Source organism: Canis lupus, chromosome 23, assembly GCF_003254725.2.
Source record: "Canis lupus dingo isolate Sandy chromosome 23, ASM325472v2, whole genome shotgun sequence".
Classification (NCBI taxonomy): domain Eukaryota; kingdom Metazoa; phylum Chordata; class Mammalia; order Carnivora; family Canidae; genus Canis; species Canis lupus.
Genome location: NC_064265.1, coordinates 36,044,563 through 36,055,223, shown reverse-complemented (window position 1 = coordinate 36,055,223; position 10,661 = coordinate 36,044,563). Strand labels below are relative to the sequence as shown.

At 42.5% G+C, this 10,661-nt stretch overlaps 1 long non-coding RNA gene across 1 annotated transcript; it reads left to right on the top strand.

Annotated features, from left to right (window-relative positions):
* Positions 1-585: 585 nt before the first annotated feature.
* Positions 586-6,881, top strand: LOC125753448 (uncharacterized). The gene is made up of 2 exons (XR_007405328.1): positions 586-917; positions 6,637-6,881. It is a non-coding gene; the product is annotated as an uncharacterized LOC125753448 (long non-coding RNA).
* The last annotated feature ends 3,780 nt before the right edge of the window (positions 6,882-10,661 follow it).

Below are 10,661 nucleotides of genomic sequence, written 5' to 3'. Positions count from 1 at the left end.
TAAGGGTTCTTAATAATAACCACTGTTTCTTGAAAAATATTATTGATGCATGTGGTTCTCTTTGATAGATAATATAAATGAGGTCATGTGGATATGTTATTCTAGTATGAAGAGTCCACTCATTAAATTTGTAATTGAATCCCTACTACCTGTATCACACTGTACTAGGCACCCTGAAGATACAAGGATGTGTGAAATCCTAAAGTCCTGTCTGCCGGGAGCTTAACACGCCAAGGAAAGATGGGGTAACTATAATACACTACACAAAAATCCAACTGAGTCAGGTTTGTGAGGTCATCAGTAGCAGAAACCTGCTCAATTAGTCTAGAACGGGTTATGGACATAAATCCTGGAAGTGTCCATGGTAAGGATTCAGATGTGACTGGGGTCCAGGAAAGGGCAGAGCAGCTGGGCCTCCCCAAGTGCCAGTTCAAGAGACTGGAAGCAGATCCCCCTTGCCCTTCCTTCCTTCCCTGCCCCCTCGTTCCTTTCTCTGGGCCAACACTCCCTGCAACACAGGTCACATGGCTGTCCCATGTGCCTTGGATCCAGCCACATCCCAAAACACTGCCTAAAATCAAGGTCTTTCAGGCCCAAAGTCAGAAGTCCCATGTTGGGTCAGTTGTCCAGCCTGGTCCAATCAGCTGTGGGAGAAGATATGTGGAGATGAGTCATGTGGTATCACCAGTTCCAGACCCCTCACCCACGGCAATGGGGTGGCACTCTGTCCAAACAGAAGGCAATTGTGACATAGAGAGACACCCCAAAACATACCTCCCTTGCCAGTGTGATTGGAAGAGCTCAGGGGGCAAGTGGTCTAGGGGTTCAGAGGAGGGTAAGATACCTCACAGCTGAGGAATGCATGGAACCTTCCTGCCATCAAGGATCAAGGATTTCCAGTCACACGGGAGGACATTGTAAGTAGTACGACACACACATGCACTTGCACACACACATACCAGTAAAGGTAAAGACAGATAAGGACTGTGAAGGAAGCCATTGAGATACCAGCCGTTGAAGAAAGCAGCAGGGTCTACTTTAGATGGTCTTGCACTAGTGAGTTGTCTCTCCATTCTCCCTGAGATGGTGAGACGTAAAGTGAGAACTAAATGATAAGAAGCTGGCCATAGAAAGTAGCATTCCAGGCAGAGCCCAGCATGTGCAAAGGCCCTGAGGTTAATGTGAGTTTATGTGTTGAGGTGGAGCCCAGTGACTGAGGGAGGATCACCTGAGGTGAGAACAGATGGGCAGGAGCAGGTCATGTTGACCTAGTAAGCCTTGGTAGGAGCTGGATTTTGTACAAAGTGAAAGGGGAAGCTATTAAAGAGGATGGTAAGCAGAAGTATATTGTCAGACAATTTAAATGTTCAGAGGAACCTTCCAGCAGCTGTGTGAAGAATGGATGAGAAGAGGCAAAAATGAAAGCAGGAAGTCTAGTTTGGAGGCTGCTATGGTAATCTGGTGAGAGACATGGTGGTGGCTAGACCCCCACCTCCAGGAGGTGGACAAATGTGGATGGATCAGAGACACAACTAACTGGAAAAACTGGTTGGCCAGAGGGGCTGAGTGAAAGGGAAGAAGCGAAGGTGGCTCCTGTATTAGTAGGAACACGGGAAGGGGTAAGGTGTTGTGTTCTGGAGGGAACAAACAAGAGTTCCAATCTAGACGGGTTAGATTTGTCACGTCTTTGAACTTCCTAGGTACGGTCAGATTTGTGCAAAACTGGAGTGTGGAGGGGACCTGTGGGCTGGAGTGTGCATTTAATGTCAGGGAGAAGCCCCTCAGCAGAGCTTAAGTAAAGTGGGATTTGTTATGAGGATTCTAAGGAAGGAATCTCCCCAAACCTGAGGGCACAGGTCAGCCCGGCAAGCAACGCGCACACCAGAAGCTGAGGCAGCCTCTCTGCCTCCGTATATTGGATGAACCCCTTCAGTCCCACTGAGTCTGAGACTCCAAGCTGTCTGTCTGTCTCCTTTTCTCTGTGTCTGTTGTGTGTGTCTCTGCATCCTTCTCCATGTCTATCTGCATTTGTGTCTGTGCGTCTGTCTCTTTCTTATTCCAAATGCACGGCTATGCGGGTGGGCCTGTGCCTCTCCCTGTGTCTGGCATCTCCACGATCATTTCCCCCTTTTCCCTCTTCATGTGTTGGGAGTATCTGTGTGCTCTTCTCTGCCTCTGTCCATGTGTCTTTCTCTCCGGCTGCACTGTCCCTTCCTTACGCTGCTTCCTTTGACTTGCTTGTTTCCTTCTCCCCCTGCTTCTGTGTACAAGTGATGACACTTGGCTGCTCCTAGTCCACTTTTACAACACCTTCCAATTCCCCTGCCTAAGCGGAGGCTGACCACCGACTCAGAATTCCAATTCCAAATTCCTGGGGGAGAGGAATCTGATTGGCCCAGCTTGGGTCAGGCCTTAATTTCTAGTTCAATTCAGCTGCGGCCAGGGAGGCATGAAGCAGGGGCAGGGAAGTGTCAAGCACCATAAAAATGATTGTATGCTACTGATCAACAGAGCTCGAAGGTCCTGGCCAGTGGAAAAGAAAAAGAGGTAGAAGACTTTGAAAAACAGATAAAATGCTCACTATTAGGAACTATTATAAACATCTAAACTAGAAACATAAGAGAGCTTGGCAAAATTACTGGGTTTAAGGGCAATCTCAGAAAATCAGTACCATCTCTCTACACCAATTAGCCAGTATAGTAGGTAATAACCAATTAGCAAATATTAGTTTTTAAAAGATATAATTCACAATGGCAACAAAACTCATAAAATATATAGGAATAAAAAAATCCTATAGGAAGTAGAATTTAAAATTCAAATAAATACAGGGGCGCCTGGGTGGCTCAGTCAGTTATGCATCCGACTCTTCGTTTTGGCTCAAGTCATGATCTCAGGGCCGTGATATCACGCTCCACGCTCAGAGGGGAGTCTGCTTGTGATTTTCTCTCTTTCTCTCTGCCCCCCCTCTTGCTCATGCCTACTCTCTTCCTCGCTCTCTGAAATAAATTTTTAAAAATGTTTAATAAATGCAAATATGTGTATCTATGACTTGAATGAATAAATTCCAAGGGTTTGAATGGGATAACTTAATATTATAGGAATATCAATTCTCCCCACATCAGCCTAAATTCAAGACAATCACCATCAATTTTCCAAATGGAGTTGAAAGGAACTTTATAGACTTCCTACTTGCAATGGAAGTAAGAGACTTGAAGGAATTCCTTCTAAGGAACTCTGGGCCTCACAGGCAGTGGCGGCTGTCACTGGGAACAGGGCAGAAGGTGCTTCACCAGGGTTTAAGCCTCACCAGGTGCACCGCAGCCACCCTCTGAAAACTGGAACAGGGCAAGAGGACACGAAGACAGGCTGATGATGGAGACCAGTGTGACTCCCCACAGTGCAGAGCTCCCATGGTGCAGAAAGCTGGCAGTTGGGCTGAAAAGTAGAAGTATAGAGGGCCCTGGATCTTCAAATCCCCATCCCTCCTGCAGGGGAGGTCTTGATTCTACACTCACAATATTCGAAGCCAGTGATAACGGAAGCAAACTACAGGCACAGGGAAGCCAAGAACTCACTTTAACTAAAGGTTAAACTGATTCAGCCCTTCCCACCCACCAGCAGCCTGAGAGAAGGACCACACCTTTCCTGGGGGATAGCACAACTTGCCCCAGATTTTATTGGTCTTTTTCACATCATTGCTATGATATAGTTATTTTTTTAAGAATATAGATATAAAAAATAAAGAAAGAATCTAGATATAAAAGAATATGGATTAACTCCACTTATGGGAAGTTCTAAGCCAACCATGGTGGGGGGTGGGATTGGCAGAGAGCACAAGAAAAAATATCTGGGGTGCTACAAGAGTCTGTATCTTAAGTTTGTCTTAGCTTACTTAATTCTGGACTTTTTTTTTCTTCCATATACTTTTTTGAGATATAATTTTACGCATAACAAACATGGAAAGATCATAAATATTCATTTAAATAAATGGTGAAAGTGATCATATAATTTTTGATATATGCAAGTTATACCTCAATAATTTCTATGAGAGAATAAAAATCTACAGTTAAAAAAAATCTACAGTTAATTGGAACAACCTTAAAAAGGAAGAGTAATGAAGATAAGCTTGCGTTAGCACATAATAAAATATGCTATGAAACCCTAGTAATAAAAACAGTCTGGTATTGCTTTACAAACAGATAATGGACCAAAAGAACAGAATAGAGAGCCAAGGGAGACTCATTATTACACCTCTTATATACTCTTACTCTTAAAGTAACACCATAAATCAAAGAAAATATTGCTTAGTAACAGTGTGAAAAACTGGAACAAAAGAAAAATAAAACTGGATTCCTACCTAATATCACTTCATTCCAAATGGTTAAAAGATTTAAGTGCATAAGATAAACATATAAAATAATTAAAATAAGATATAGAATATTGTTGTGACCTAAGAGGTAAGCAGTTCCTAAACAATACCTTGAATACGTAAACCACATGACAAAAGTTAGATGGATTTGAGCATATCAAAATTAAATATTTTCCAATTCAATGAAAGAGATTTTGGAGTTAATAGGTGGCAGAATGAAAAAATGTATTTGTGGCATTTAATATCAGCAAGGAATACATTATTTAGAATATACAAGAAACTCCTGTGAATTGAAAGGAATATAGCCAATAACCCCAAATTAAAAATGTTCAAAGGATATGATTTAGCAATTTTATAGAAAGAAAAACTCAAAAAGCTAATAAGCATGTGAAGAGATCCTCAAACACATTAGTAATCAGGGAAATTCTAATTAACAAAGTGCCATCTCTTTATGTTTATTAGACTGGTAATATTGGAAAACTGGATAATGCCAAGCGCTGAAGGGGATGTGGGGTATGCAAATTTCCATGTATGGCTGCTGGGAATGGTGTAGCCATTCTGGAAAGGTTCAGTGAATACTTAGTCAAATTAGGTATGCAAATACCTATGACCTAGCTACCCTGCTCCTCGGGTCTATATCCCGGGAAATTCTCACACAGTCCACGAGACACAAGTGTGGGGTTGTTGAGTTGTTTCAGGTTCCAGGGGGTTGGAAGAGTGTCTAAGTAAATTGGGGTGGATACACATCATGGCATGGGTCAGCAGTTAGCAGCAACAAGTCAAATAGGTACCTGGCAGGAAGGATGGATCTGGCCAACAAAGAATTCAGTAAAATAAGAAAGAAAATAGAATGTATGACACAATACTATTTAGGTTCACTTAAGACACATACACACAGAAAGAACACCACTAGATCTTTGTAAAAGGACCCTCGTTGAACACTAGAATGATTGGTTGGGGTAAAAGGGAAGGAGAATAGGAGCATAAAATGGAGAAGAAATAAATAAATAAGACAATGTCGGAGATTGGGGGGCATCTTGCGTGGGCCATGATGGTTCTAGGCTACTCATTCTTCGGTACTAACTCAACCCTCTGCACCTGAGGCTTAACTCTGGTTGTAGGAATTCCTTCTCACGGAGAAGAAGGACAATGTCCAAAAGGAAGAATATAGGCTTGTTATTAAGTTCCTGAGGGCCTGCAGTGAAGCAAGTGATTGCAAGAAGGAAGTGTCTTCATCCTTGATTTTCTCAGAAGAAATTGAAGTTCAGAGAAACTAAATAACTTATCCAAGGTCACAGTTTGTAAGAAGCTGTGCCAGGATTCAGACATAGTATCAAAGTGAGTCATCATTCACCAGCTACTGCTCTGGCCCAAGCACACATGGTCGCTCATCTGGACAGCCGCCACCGCCTCCTCACTGGCCTCCCCAGCCCATGCACCCCTATCTACACACACAGCAGCCAGAGCAGCTCTGTGAAAATATGAGTCAGATCATGTCACTTCCCAGCTCAAAACCCTTCACAGCTATCTGTCCCACATCATTCAGAATAAATCTAAAATTCTTACATGCCCCCAGATGGCCTTGACCCCATCCCAGCTTTCCAGTCTCACTGCTGATCACTCTCCATCTGCTCTTCCAGCTCAGCCACTTTGACTCCTTGCTGTTTCTTAAATACTCCCAGGATACTCCAACCTCAGGACCTGGCACTAGCTTTCCCACATTTCCACTTGGCCTATTTATCACTTCACACAGGTCTCTACTCATGTGACTTGCCAACAAAAGCCTTCCCTGCCCATCTTAACTAATGCACCATCTTCTACTCATCATTTTTAATGCTTTACTCTGCTTTGTTTCTAGCACTATCCTTACCTGACAGCATATTACCTATATTTTCGATTGTTTTCTTTTTGTCTTCCACCTTAGAATGTGGGCAGGATACTGCTCTGAATCATGTGCTCTGTACAATCCCTGGCCCATGGTGAGCCCTCATGCAACGTACGTGGATGACTATTTGAATGTCTGAGCCCAGAACCCATGTTCTTTCCATTGTGGCACCACCCACAGCTCCCAAACAGAATTTGGGGAAGGGAATATGGTGCAAATAGAAACAACAACAAAGATCAAAAGTGGCCCTTTGCTAGGAAGGAGGTGTGAGGGCCAGAGAGACAAAAATGGGGCTGAACAAAATTGGGGCAAGAGGAGGAAACAGCAGGTACAGGAGATTTTAGGGTTTCAGTTTCTCTGACCTTTCTGTTTCTGCTTCCAGAAAAGATGACAACAAAACTGACCGACCAGTTCTTCCACCACCAGATCAGCCAAAGCCTGATTTTCTTCTTATGAACCTCATGGAGGAGAAATTTCACAACTGCCCTACAAAATCCCCTTCCCAAGTCTGATGATGATCATCACAATATGAAATCAACCCTTATTATAGGCATAAATGTCTCTTGCTGCAATTTTATCCCATTTCCTCCTGGAAATAAAAAATGGGGTAAAGTGCCATATACACAACTCAAATAGGAGATTTCCCCCTGGATTGTAATTATGTCTCTTGTTAATCCCAGTTAGCTCTCAGAATCTAGCTCTTAAGGCTGACTTGGCAATCAGCTTCCCTAAAAATGTCACTTATTGTAGGGCTCTCCTAAGAGACACCATCGAAGGACCATTAAGAAGAAAGACTCCTTAGGAGGAGGAGAGTAAAATCTTTTCTCAATTTATTGCCCTTCTCTAAAAGCACATGCACTATTCATTTTTACTCCTCACTAAATGATGTTCTTAAGAGCACTGGAGGAACTCTGGCCTGGCCATGAAGCCCATTTTGGCCTGCAAAAGGAGAATAAGCCACTCTCTCCAGCACCATCTGAAACGCCATCCTCATAGATTCATCTCTTTGAGTTGAGCATTGCTCTCTTCAGGTTTGCATATAAAATGTCAATAGCTGGGACACCTGGGTGGCTCAGTGGTTGAGCGCCTGCCTTGGGCTCAGGGTGTGATCCCGGCATCTGGAATCAAGTCCTACATTGGGCTCCTTGCAGGGAGCCTGATTCTCCCTCTGCCTATGTCTCTGCCTCTCTCTTTCTGTGTCTCTCATGAATAAATAAATAAAAATTTTTAAAAAAATGTTGATAGCTGAAGATGAGATACAAGTCCTTCATGTATCAGCCTAATGGGCATTTATTGTTTTTGCTACCTGTGCTCAGCCATCCTTCTTCTGGATACTGCACCCCTCCCATACACACATCCCAGTTCACTTGCAGTAATCACCCTCAATAACAGTTTTTACTATGCCGCATAACAAACAATCCCAAAACCTTAGTATTCATAGCAATAAGTGTTCATGTTCACATGTCTGGGAGCAAGTATGTGTTTATCTTGTCTGGGTTACCTCATATTTCTGGGGGCCACCTGGCTGTTTACTAATCCAGGTTGGCCCCTGCTACACAACTGGGGTGACTTGACTCTCCTCCATGTGTCACATGTCACATGTTCACATGTCTGGGACCAAGTATGTGTTTATCTTGTCTAGGTTACCTCATATTTCTGGGGGCCACCTGGCTGTTTACTAATCCAGGTTGGCCCCTGCTACACAACTGGGGTGACTTGACTCTCCTCCATGTGTCTGTCATACACCTAGATATGTCCTCACGTTGATGGCAGCAGTGCAAGAGAGCACACGAAAACAAACAAGCTCAGAAATGACCCCAGCTCCAGAATTAATGCAAACTTAAACAAACACAGTTAACTGAAAAGATAAATGTTGGTGAAATGATGTTGGATGGAGAACCAACTGGTGAATCTCCTCACACAGTGATTTGGCAAATGTACAGTCCTTTCACCTGAACGTAATACTTCTGGGGACTTATCCTAAATAAACAGAGAACCGTTCAAAGATGGGTGTACGAGTGCACCTATATATATATATGACATGATACATATAAGGCAAGAAATATTTACTCTGCAGTTGGGTATCACATTTGTGGGAGTCTACTTTTCTTAAGAAACCACACATATTTATATAGACATATATTCATTAAAAAAAAGTTTAAATGAAAATACAAAAATGTTAATTGCAATTATCTGTCTCTGGGTGGAGAATTAAGAGATATTTTATTTCCTTTGCTTGTCCATATCTTCATATTTTCCCACAGTGGACCTATATTATCCATTTAATTTAAACTTTATTAAAATGTGCCTGCTTTTCCATTCTGGTGACAGTCTAACTCATATCTTTTTTAGGAGTGTTTTGCCCTTGGCCTGGTACTTCTTAGCAATGCTGGCATCCTAACCATAATCTTCTCCAGTTTCATTACCACATGGGCTTATCACCCTGTAACCAACTAATTCAGGGATGGCCCCTGGCTCCCTAGCCCCACCTAGAATATGCAGCCTAAGACGCCTACCCCAAGGCTGTGGTTCTATTCCCAGCTGCAGGAAACTAACTCAGTTTTCTTTCTGCAAAAATCAAAATGCACACAATTAAGAGTGCCTTCCTCTGGAGGATTCCAGGCCCCAGAGCTGCTGCTGGCTGCACCTTGGGAACAGGAGCCCTGTGCTGAATGCACTAAGGAGCTCATTACTCAAAGGTGCCCTGTGGCAAACCATTTGCAAAGCAAGAAAGCTGTTTGTAGAGTGAGTAATCACTCTAGCGTTTGAGTTTCACTCACAAGAAATGTTAACAGCACATTGTAAACATCATTCATGTTAATACTGTTTTTTTCACTCCTTCGTTTTCAGAGTGAAGCATTTCTTCATCTGTCCCTGATCCAAAACTTATATATACTTGAAAGAATGTATCTGGTTGGCAAATAATGTTTTTCAATTTGTATTCCAATATCTGAATTGGCTTTGATTTGGCCTTAAAGACTTGGCTGACCTTCCTAGACTGTAAAGTGACAGATTCTTCCAGAAATGCATCTAGAATAAGCACAGGGCAAAGATAAAATGAGAGGCTCATATGATCTTCACTGAAGTGTCCCCGGGGGCGACGGGAAATGGGCATCATGACCACCAAACCTCTCTTTCCTCCCCCCTCCCACTTCTGTACGTCTTATAGTCCACTCAGGCTGCTCTAACAAAAAATACCATGGATGAAGCAGCTCAAACACCACACATTCATTTCTCACAGTTCCCAAGACTGAGAAGTCCAGCAGATGGTGTGTCCTCACTTGGTGGGAAGGGTGAGGGAGCTCTCTGGAGTCTCTTATAAAGGCACTAATCCCATGAGGAGGGCTTCACCCTCATGACCTAATCATTTCTCAAAGGCCCCACTTTCAAATATCCTCACACCCCAGTGTGATGGGATTAGATTTTGGGGGACACAAATCTTCAGTCTATAGCATCTCTGCACAGGACTCATGAGCCCAAAAGCCCCTGACTAGTTCTCATCTGCTCTATCCATCAGTGCGTAACAGCTCCGTATTAACATCTCCTCTTAAGACGAGGGATTGTCCATTTCTCCTTGTAATCCTACCTATTTTTAGGCCATGTTATTAGGAGTATAAGGTCATAATTATATCTTGATGAATGACACCATTAATCATGCAGCGTCTTAATGCTTTTCACGTTAAAATCTATTTTGTCTCAAAGAGCAGCTCTCTTTGGGCTAGCATCTGCCTGATAAATCCTTTCCATCCTTTATCTTTTCTATATTAATTTTGTCTGTGACTCTTACGAGCAGCAAACAAATGGATTTTAAAACTTTAGTCAACATGATGGTCATCATATTTTTCTAAAGATTTTATTATTTATTTATTTATTTATTTGAGCGAACAAGCTCGAGAGAGAGAAAGAAAGAGAATGAGCAGGGGAGAGGCAGAGGGAGAAGCAGACTCCCCCCTGAGCAGGGAGCCAGATGTGGGGCTCAATCCCAGGACCCTGAGATTCTAACAGAGCTGAAGGCAGCCACTTAACCAACTGAGCCACCCAGGAGCCCCAGTCATTGTATCTAATTAGTTAGTCGAAAAAATTTACATCTGGATGAGTGATACATTTTTTTTTTATTGTTTTAACATATTTTTCCTATCATTTTTTTCTCTTTTCTGAACTTGGGGGTTTTATCCCCCCCGATTTGATTACATTTCACTTTTTTTTACTCCTCTCTTTTTTGTCCTTTCATGGTTATAATATCTGTTTCTATTAGTTTAGTGATTGCTTAAAAAACTTTAATACTTATCTTTTGTTGTGTATATTTTCTAACAAAGTCCAATGTTTGGGAGTGTCACACTTTCCTCCTTCTAAACCATATGGGGTCATCTTCATTGTTGATACTGTTCAGAATGTCAGGGCCACCTC